At 41.5% G+C, this 9,542-nt stretch overlaps 1 protein-coding gene and 1 pseudogene across 1 annotated transcript in view; one reads left to right on the top strand and one right to left on the bottom strand.

Moving 5' to 3' along the window:
* Window positions 1–2,679, bottom strand: part of LOC103073780 (sialomucin core protein 24-like) — a 19,605-nt pseudogene extending 16,926 nt beyond the window's left edge.
* Window positions 1–9,542, top strand: part of CTNND2 (catenin delta 2) — a 950,773-nt gene that overhangs the window by 264,713 nt on the left and 676,518 nt on the right. The window lies entirely within an intron of this gene.

The following is a 9,542-nucleotide window of genomic DNA, read 5'->3' as shown; positions in this document are numbered from 1 at the left end:
CTTCTCTTTCCCTATCCCTGGTTAATACCCAAGGAGAAAGATCAGGTATAAGAAGATGGGCTTCACCCCTATTCACTCAAAATCACTAAAAGCCTCAAGTCTAGACCTCATTGGAAGAAGGAAGATATTTGATTCCAAGTGAAGGTTTTACACAAATGGATAGAATAAAGTCTTAATCTGAAAGACACTGTTTTTAATAACCTAATATAACTAGAAAGTTATGGGCTCAGACTGAAATGTTTAAGGAAGTCTGTACCCAACACAAAAAGGAAGAATTCCAGTGCTAACCATAAAGGTACAAGTTTATTTCTAGACTTTCAATTCTATTCCACTGATCTATATTTCTATCACATTTTTCTATTCATTACTATAAATGGAATACTTAAATCTCCAGCTAATAGTGCTGAATTTTCTGTGTCTCCCTTTAAATCTATCAGTTTTTACTTTGTGTATTTTGGGGCTCAATAGTTCATTGCATTGTATGTACAGAAATTTTATATTTTCTGGATAGACTGACCCTTTTATTATTAAAAATGTCCCTCTTTATCTGTAGTGACATTTTTGTTTAAAGTTTATTTTGTCTAGTATGAGGATAGCCATTCCAGTTTTCTCTCTCTCTCCCCCTTTTTTTTTCTTCTATTTGTACAGTGTCTTTTCCCATCCATTTGTTTTTAATCTGTTTATATCTTTGAATCTAAAGGGTGTCTCCTCTGGTTAGCATATACTTTGATCTTGTGTTTTTTGTGCTTTGTTTTTTTTTTTTTTGGATTCAGTATGCTGATCTATGCTTTTGATTGGATTATTTAATTCATATACATTTAATATTTGCAGTAATTGAATTTATATCTGTCATTCTTTCTGTTTTCTATATGTCTCATGTCCTTTTTGTTCCTCTATCTTTCTTGTTTTCTCTTGCATTGAGTGAATATTTTCTAGTATAATATTTTAAATCTTTTAATACCTTTTTTACTACGTTTTTGTAGTGATTTTCTTGTGCAGTTGTTCCAAAAGGGATTGGTTCCAGGATGCCAAAATTCTCAGATGTTCAAGTCCCTCATGTAAAATGGGACTTGCATATAGCCTATGAACATCCTCCCATACACATTGTCATCTCTAGGTTACTTACAATACCTTATACAATGTAAATACTATGTAAATGGTTACCAGTGCACAGCAAATTCAAGTTTTGCTTTGGGAACTTTCTGGAATTTTTTTCCCGAATATTTTCAATATTGGTTGAATTGGTTGAATCTACTGATGTGGAATCCATGGATACGGAGGGCCAACTGTGGTTGCTTTAGGGCCTAAATATACATATTAACTTAACAGATTTATACTAAATTAATTCCAGGGAGCTATGGAAAAGTTATCCTCATACAGCTGATTTCCTTTTTCCCACTTTTTTTGTGCTTTTATTGTTATATTATGACAAATACCTGTGTTCCATTACAAAACCAAAAACGTATTCATTCATTTAAAAATAAATTCATAATTAATTTTACAATTATTCATTGTAAAACTATGTTTTTAAAAGAAACTGAGAGAGGAAAAGAGAGCAAGAATGTATTTACAGAATTTTAAAAAAATAATTCTTGGGCTTCCCTGGTGGTGCAGTGGATGAGAGTCCGCCTGCCGATGCAAGGGACACGGGTTTGTGCCCCGGTCTGGGAAGATCCCATATGCCGCAGAGCGACTAGGCCCGTGAGCCATGGCCACTGAGCCTGCGCGTCCGGAGCCTGTGCTCCTCAATGGGAGAGGCCACAACAGTGAGAGGCCTGCGTACCGAAAAAAAAAAAAATATTCTCTTCATTTGTTTCTGCATATTCTGTTTATCATCTGGTGTCATTCCTTACTCTAATGATACTTTCTTCCCATTTAGTTCCTTTGTGCCATTTTTGTCAAATATATTTATATATATGACAGGAGCAATACTATAATGATATACACATATTATTTTATGCTGTTGTTTTTAAAATCAGTTAAGAGAAGAAAGGGGAAGAAATAAACATTTACACTAAGTACGTAATTACCTTGAATGGTGCTCTTTGTTTTTTCATGTTGATTTGAATTAATGTCTGGTGTCATATACTTTCAGCCTGAAGAACTTTCCTCAGTACTTCCCATAAGATGGGTGTGCTAGCAATAATCTCTTATTTTTGTTTATTTAAGAATTTATTTATCTCACCTTCATTTATGAAAGATGGTTTTGCTGAATATAAGATTCTTGGCTGACAGTTTATTTTCCTTTCAGTACTTTGAATATTTCATCCCACTGCTTTCTTGTGTCCATTGTTTCAGGTGAGAAGTCAACTGTGAATTTTATTGGTATTCCCTTGAAATGAAGAGTCATTTTTCTTTTGCTGCTTTCAGGATTTCTCATTGACTTTTTTTAAACATTTTAACCATGGTGTGTCTGGATGTGAATCTCTGTGTTTATTCTACTTGAAGTTTATTGGTCTTCTTGGGTGTATAGATTAATGTTTTCCATTGAATTTGGGACATTTACAATTATTATTTATTTAATTTTTTTCTGTTTCTATCTCTCTTGTCCTTCTGGTACTCCTTTTACACGTATCGTAGAATACCTAATGGTGTTCCACATTTCTCTGAGGTCTGTTCAATTTTGTTCTTTTTATTTTTTTCTCTGATCTTCAGGTTGCATATTTTCTTTTGGTCCATCGTCGAGTTTACTGCATCTTTCTTTTTCTTTTTTTTTCTTTTTGCGGTACGTGGGCCTCTCACTGTTGTGGCCTCTCCCGTTGCGGAGCACAGGCTCCAGACGCGCAGGCTCAGCGGCCATGGCTCACGGGCCCAGCCGCTCCGCGGCATGTGGGATCTTCTCGGACCGGGGCACGAACCCGTGTGCCCTGCATCGGCAGGCGGACTCTCAACCACTGCGCCACCAGGGAAGCCCTACTGCATCTTTCTATTGCCAGCTCAGATCTACCAGGGATCCCCTCTAGTGAATTTTTCATTTCAGTTATTGTACTTTTCAACTCCAGACTTTCCACTTGGTTCTTATTGATATTCTGTGTTTGATTAGTCATTGTTCATACATTCCTTGTATTCTTTAAATGTTTTCCTTTAGTTCTTTTCTTTCTTTATACATCTTTACTGGAATATAATTGCTTCACAATGTTGTGTTAGTTTCTGCTGTACAACACAGTGAATCATCTATATTCACACACATATCCCCATATCCCCTCCCTCTTGAACCTCCCTCCCACCCCTCTAGATGGTCACAAAGCACTGAACTGATCTCCCTGTGCTATGCAGCAGCTTCCAACCAGCCATCCATTTTACATTTGGTAGTGTATGGATGTCAATGTTACTCTCTCACTATGTCCCAGCCTCCTCTTCCCTGCTGTGTCCTCAAGTCCATTTTCAACATCTGCATCTTTATTCCTGCCCTACCACTAGGTTCATCAGTACCATTTTTCTAGATTCCATATTTATGCGTTAGCATATGGTATTTGTTTTTCTCTTTGTGACTTACTTCATTCTGTGTGACAGACTCTAGGTCCATACACCTCACTACAAATAACTCAATTTTGTTTCTCTTTATGGCTGAGTAATATTCCATTATGTATATGTGCCACATCTTCTTTATCCATTCATCTGTTGATGGACATTTTAGGTTGCTTCCATGTTCTGGCTATTATAAATAGTGGTGCCAAAACCAGACAAAGATATCTAGGTATTTTTTGATTTCCTCTTTTATTTCTTCAGCGATCTCTTGGTTATTTAGTAGCGTGTTGTTTAGCCTCCATGTGTTCGTAATTTTTACAGTTTTTTTCCCTGTAATTGATATCTACTCTCATATCATTGTGGTTGGAAAAGGTGCTTGATATGATTTCAATTTTATTAAATTTACCTAGGCATAATTTGTGACCCAGGCTGTGTTCCATCCTGGAGAATGTTCCGTGTGCACTTGAGAAGAAAGTGTATTCTGTTGTTTTTGGATGGAAAGTCCTACAAATATCAGTTAAGTCCATCTGGTCTAATGTGTCATTTAAAGCTTGTGTTTCCTTTTTTATTTTCATTTTGGGTAATCTGTCCATTGGTGGAAGTGGGGTGTTAAAGTCCCCTACTGTTATTGTATTACTGTCAATTTCCCCTTTTATGGCTGTTAGCATTTGCCTTATGTATTGAGGTGCTCCTATGTTGGGTGCATAAATATCTACACTCACTTCTGGCTTGCAGAGTTTCTGCTGAAAAATCAGCTGATAACCTTATGGGAATTTCCTTGTATGTTATTTGTTACTTTTCCCTTGCTGCTTTTAATATTTTTTCTTTGTATTTAACTTTTAATAGTTTGATTAATATGTGCCTCAGTATGTTTCTCCTTGGGTTTATCCTGTATGGGACTCTCTGTGCTTCCTGGACTTGATTGACCATTTCCTTTCTGATGTTAGGGCAGTTTTCAACTATAATCCCTTAAAATATTTTCTCAGACCCTTTCTTTTTCTCTTCTTCTTCTGGGACCCCTATAATTCGAATGTTGGTGCGTTTAATGTTGTCCCAGAGGTCTCTGAGACTGTCCTCAATTCTTTTCATTCTTTTTTCTTTATCCTGCTCCATGGCAGTTACTTCCACCATTCTGTATTCCAACTCACTTATCCATTCTTCTGCCTCAGTTATTCTGCTATTGATTCCTTCTAGAGTATTTTTAATTTCAGTTATTGTGTTGTCCATCACTGTTTCTTTGCTCTTTAGTTCTTCTAGGTCCTTGTTAAACATGTCTTGTATTTTCTCCATTCTATTTCCAAGATTTTGGATCATCTTTACTATCATTACTCTGAATTCTGTTTCAGGTAAACTGCCTGTCTCCTCTTCATTTGTTGGTCTTGTTGGTTTTTACCTCGCTCCTTCATCTGCTGCATATTTCTCTGTCTTCTCATTTTGTTTAACTTACCGTGTTTGGGGTCTCCTTTCTGCAGGCTGCAGGGTCATAGTTCCTCTTACTTCTGTTTTAGGTCCCCATTGGGTGAGGTTTGTCCAGTGGCTTGTGTAGGCTTCCTGATGGAGGGGACTGGAGCCTGTGTTCTGGTGGGTAGAGCTGGATCTTGTTCCTCTGATAGGCAGGGCTGCATCCAGTGGTGTGTTTTGGGGTGACTGTGAGCTTAGTATGACTTTAGGTAGCCTGTCTGTTAGCAGGTGGGGTTGTATTCCTGTCTTGCTAGTTGTTTGGCATGAGGTGTCCAGCACTACAGCTTGTTGGCCGTTGGTGGAGCCGGGTGTTAGTGTTGAGACGGCGACCTTTGGGAGATCTCTCACCGATTAATATTGCATGGGGCCAGGAGTTCTCTGGTCGTCTGACGTCCTAGACTCTCCTTTCCCACCTCAGAGGCTCAGGCCTGACCCTGGTAGAGCACCAAGACCCTGCAAGCCACACGGCATGGAAGAAAAGTAATAAGAAAAAATAAAAGAAAACAAAACAAAAAAGAACCCAAACAAATGAACAGACAAAACCTCAACAGAAATGGTTAAAGCAAAACTAAACAGACAGAATCACACAGAGAAACATACACACATGCACTTACAAAAAGAAAAAAAAGAGAAAACAAAGAAGAGAGCAACCAAACCAATAAACAAATCCAAAAATGAAAGCAAACACTAAAAACTAAAGTAACAAAAAATGAAACCAGAAACAAATCAAATGCAGAAAGCAAACTAAAAAAGGCAATGAAAACATAAAACTAATACACAAAAACGATCAAAGAAAAATGTGATGACGAAAGATGAAAACAAAAGGAAAAAAATTTAAAAAGGTAAAAATAAAAAAATATAAAATATAGTTAAAACTAAAGTGAAAACAGAGCAAAACAAGGGAAAAAATCAAACACAAGGAACAAACACAATATAATGAAAAAGTGCAGTAGAATTAGGAAAGTAAATAAAATAAAATATATATTAAAAATAAAAGCATGAAAAGTAAATATAAAAGTAAAATAATAATACTAAAAAAGAACAACAGAACCAAAAAAAAAAAAAAAGAGCGATATCGTCCTGTGGCCTCAGCTGTCAGTGTCCTGGCCCCCACAGTGAGCCACAGGCAGTCGCTGCCTCCCCAGGAAGCTCTCCAGTCCTTATGGCTAGGTCCCTGCACCTGCTGTGGGCTCTGTGGGGCCAGCTCAGACTCTGACCTGGCCTTAGTCCTGTGTGTCCTGGCCCCCAAAGCCCACAGCTGCCCCCAACGTCCCCACCCTCAATTGTGGGCATACTTGTTTTCTATTCAGGTGTTCCATAGATGCGGGGATTACCCAGCCAATTGAGGGCATTTAATCCAATGCTCCTGCAGTTACACAGGGATATTTCTCTTTCTCTTCTTTGTTTGCACTTCCCCTTGGGTTCAGCTTTGGTTTCTGCCGCCTGTGCGTGTGGGCCACCCTCAGGCATCTGTTCCCTGCCCAGGCAAGAGGGGGCGAAAGCAGTGGCTGATTAGGTCTCACTTGCTCCCTCAGGCCTGTGGGGAGGGAAGGAAATGGCAGTCATAATTGGGATGTGCGGGGAGTGCCTGCGCGGGGCAGAGGCCGGCGTGAAGTTGCAAGAGCCCGAGGTGCATTGTGAGTTCGTTCTGGAAAGTTGGCCCTGGTGCGTGGGACCCTCGGCCATGGCTGGCTGTACGGGCTGGTGGGAAGGTGTGGGCAGGGACCTGCCTTCCACACAGGACCCTTGGCGAGAGCAGTGGCAGCCTCTGGAGTCCAAGATCACAGCCGCATCTCGTGCTCATGTTCACATAGGCATTGCCCTGCCGTCTGTGAGTCCATCGAGCGGGAAGCTCTTATGGCATGCCCGCGCCTGTCCTTGTGCATCCTGCAACAAAGCTCCCCTGCCTCTCCGGCGGGCCCAGGTTTTTTCCCAGACTCCCTCCCAGCTATCTGTGGTGCACTAGCCCCCTTCAGACTGTGTTCCCCCAGCCAACCCCAGTCCTCTCCCTGCGCTCCAACCGAAGCCCGAGCCTCAGCTTGCAGCCCCGCCCGCCCCGGCGGGCGAGCACACAAGCCTCTCGGGCTGGTGAGTGCCGGTCGGCCCCGATCCTCTGTGCGGGAATCTCTCCGCTTTGCCCTCCGCACCCCGTGGCTGTGCTCTCCCCCGCAGCCCCGAAGCTCCTGTCTCTGCCAGTGAAGGGGCTTCCTAGTGTGTGGAAACTTTTCCTGTTTCACAGCTCCCTCCTAGAGGTGCAGGTCCCATCCTGATTCCTTTGTCTCTGTTTTTTCTTTTTCTTTTCCCGTACCCAGTTATGTGGGCATTTTCTCACCTTTTTGGAAGTCTAAGGTCCCCTACTAGCATTCAGTAGTTGTCCTGTAGGTGCAGTTCCATATGCAGATGTATTCTTGATGTATTTGTGGGGAGGAAGGTGATCTCCACATCTTACTCCTCCGCCATCTTGCAGGTCTCATCTGGTTTCCTTTAGTTCTGTGGATATGTTTGCAACAGCTTCTTGGAAATCTTTGTCTGCTAAATCTACCACCTGGGTCCCTTTCAACAACAGTTTCATATGTCTCCTTTTGTTGTCCTTTTTATGGGTCCTGCTTTCCTAATTCTTTGTACGTCTCATCACATTTTGGTTGAAACCTTGACATTTTAGATAATATAGATAGTATTAATACATTGCAGCAATTCTAAATACTGATTCGATTCCTCCCCTGACACGCATGCCTGGGCTTGTTGTTTCCATTGTTTGCTTCCTTAATTTTTTAGTGACTTTGGTGGACTAGTTCAGTGAGGTCTGTTTTCCCTGGTCATCACCTGATGTTGCTCCTCAGGGTACACCCTTAGGCATACACACAGTCTCCCTTACTGCCTTCCTTCACTCCATGGTTGACTTTGGTTTAGCCAGGCTGTCTTTCCCTGTCTCTTTCCTTGATCTCCTGAGTCTTTGAGATTTGCTCCATCCCCAGGAGCTGTCTGCATAGCTGTCTGTTTCCTGGATTCTGTCTGGTAAACTTCTAGCTGGTCTGCCACTTCATTTATTGCTATCGTGGAGTTGCCAGCTTTCTCTTAAATGCCTATCACCAAGATGATCTTTGTTTTCAGTATACCCTTAGGCTTGAACTTCCCTGTCCTCTGTTTCTAATACATTCAGTCCCATCAGGGAGAGGACTGGTGCTCTCTGTTCTTTCTTTCTTTTTTTTTTTTTTTTTTTTTTTTTTTTGCGGTACGCGGGCCTCTCACTGTTGTGGCCTCTCCTGTTGCTGAGCACAGGCTCCAGACACGCACGCTCAGCACCCATGGCTCACGGGCTCAGCCACTCCGCGGCATGTGGGATCCTCTTGGACCGGGGTATGAACACGTGTCCCCTGCATCAGCAGGCGGGCTCTCAACCACTGCGCCACCAGGGAAGCCCTCTCTGTTCTTTCTTACATCTCCCTTTCTGCAGAACATCTGCCCCACTGCTGTGGAGGTGGGACCAGGACAGTGGCCCACTTCTTTGGAGTGACACTCCTGCTCTATGAGCAGAGCACTGAGCTGGGATGATAATTCCTGGTCTCAGCTTTCCTCTCCCAGCACGGAACCATCTCCTTACAAGCAAGATGGGGTGAGACCAATCAGAGCCAGCTTGCTGCAGCTGGGATAGAGCTTTCCTCATACACATTGGGCTGGGTGGAGAAAGAGTGCCCCAGACCTCTCGGTCACATTGCCTGAAATAGAGCTTCTGCGAGATGGATCTGCAGGGGATAGATAAGTAATGCTGGTAGTTTGCCCTTCCTGAGAAGAAACTACAGTCCTAGACTCGGAGGTGGTAAGGGAGGGAACCCTATCTTCTTGGCCTAGCCACACAGAGTAGAGCTTCCATTCCATTTAAGGGCAAGGAGGGGAGTCTGCGATGGTTCCAATGCCACAGGTTCTCTTCATACCAAGATTTAGTTGACTGTCTTATGTAAAAATTTCTCCCTTCGTTACATGCCCTTAAGATAATATCCAGAGACTTTAAACGGTTGCTTGTTTTTTTAAAAAAAATCATTCTTACCAGTTTGTTTCATTGGAGAAAGGGTTCCTGATGTTTGTCACACCCCCATTCTTGGAAGGGCTTCCCTCCACAGTCCAGTTTTAGAATCTCCCTTACCCTAAAAACTTCTATGTCCTTTTTCAGTTAATCCGTGTTCCAAATCTCAGCTTCAGCCTCAACTACTAATCTGCTTTCTGACTCTATAGCTTTGCCTTTTGTAAACATTTCATATTAAAATGGCATCCTAAATATATCATCTTTTGCCTCTGGCTTCTTTCATTTTTCATAATGGTTTTGAGAGTCATGCATGTTTTAGCATGCATCAGTAGTTCATTCCTGTTAACTGCTGAGTAGTATTCCATTGTGTTGATATTCCACATTTTGTTTACCCATTTTCCAGTTGGTGAACTTTGGTATTGTTTCCAGTGTTGGGCCATTTGGAATAATCCTTCTGTGAACATTTACATTCAAGTCTTTATGAGGACATAAATTTTCATTTTTCATGGATGTATCCTTAGGAGTATAATTTCTGCGTATGATGAGTTTATGTTTAACTTTTAAGAAACTGCCAAACTTTTTCAAAGTGGCT

The sequence above is a fragment of the Lipotes vexillifer genome, unplaced genomic scaffold, assembly GCF_000442215.2.
Source record: "Lipotes vexillifer unplaced genomic scaffold, Lipotes_vexillifer_v1.1 scaffold458, whole genome shotgun sequence".
Lineage (NCBI taxonomy): Eukaryota > Metazoa > Chordata > Mammalia > Artiodactyla > Lipotidae > Lipotes > Lipotes vexillifer.
This window is presented reverse-complemented; position numbering and strand designations above follow the sequence as displayed.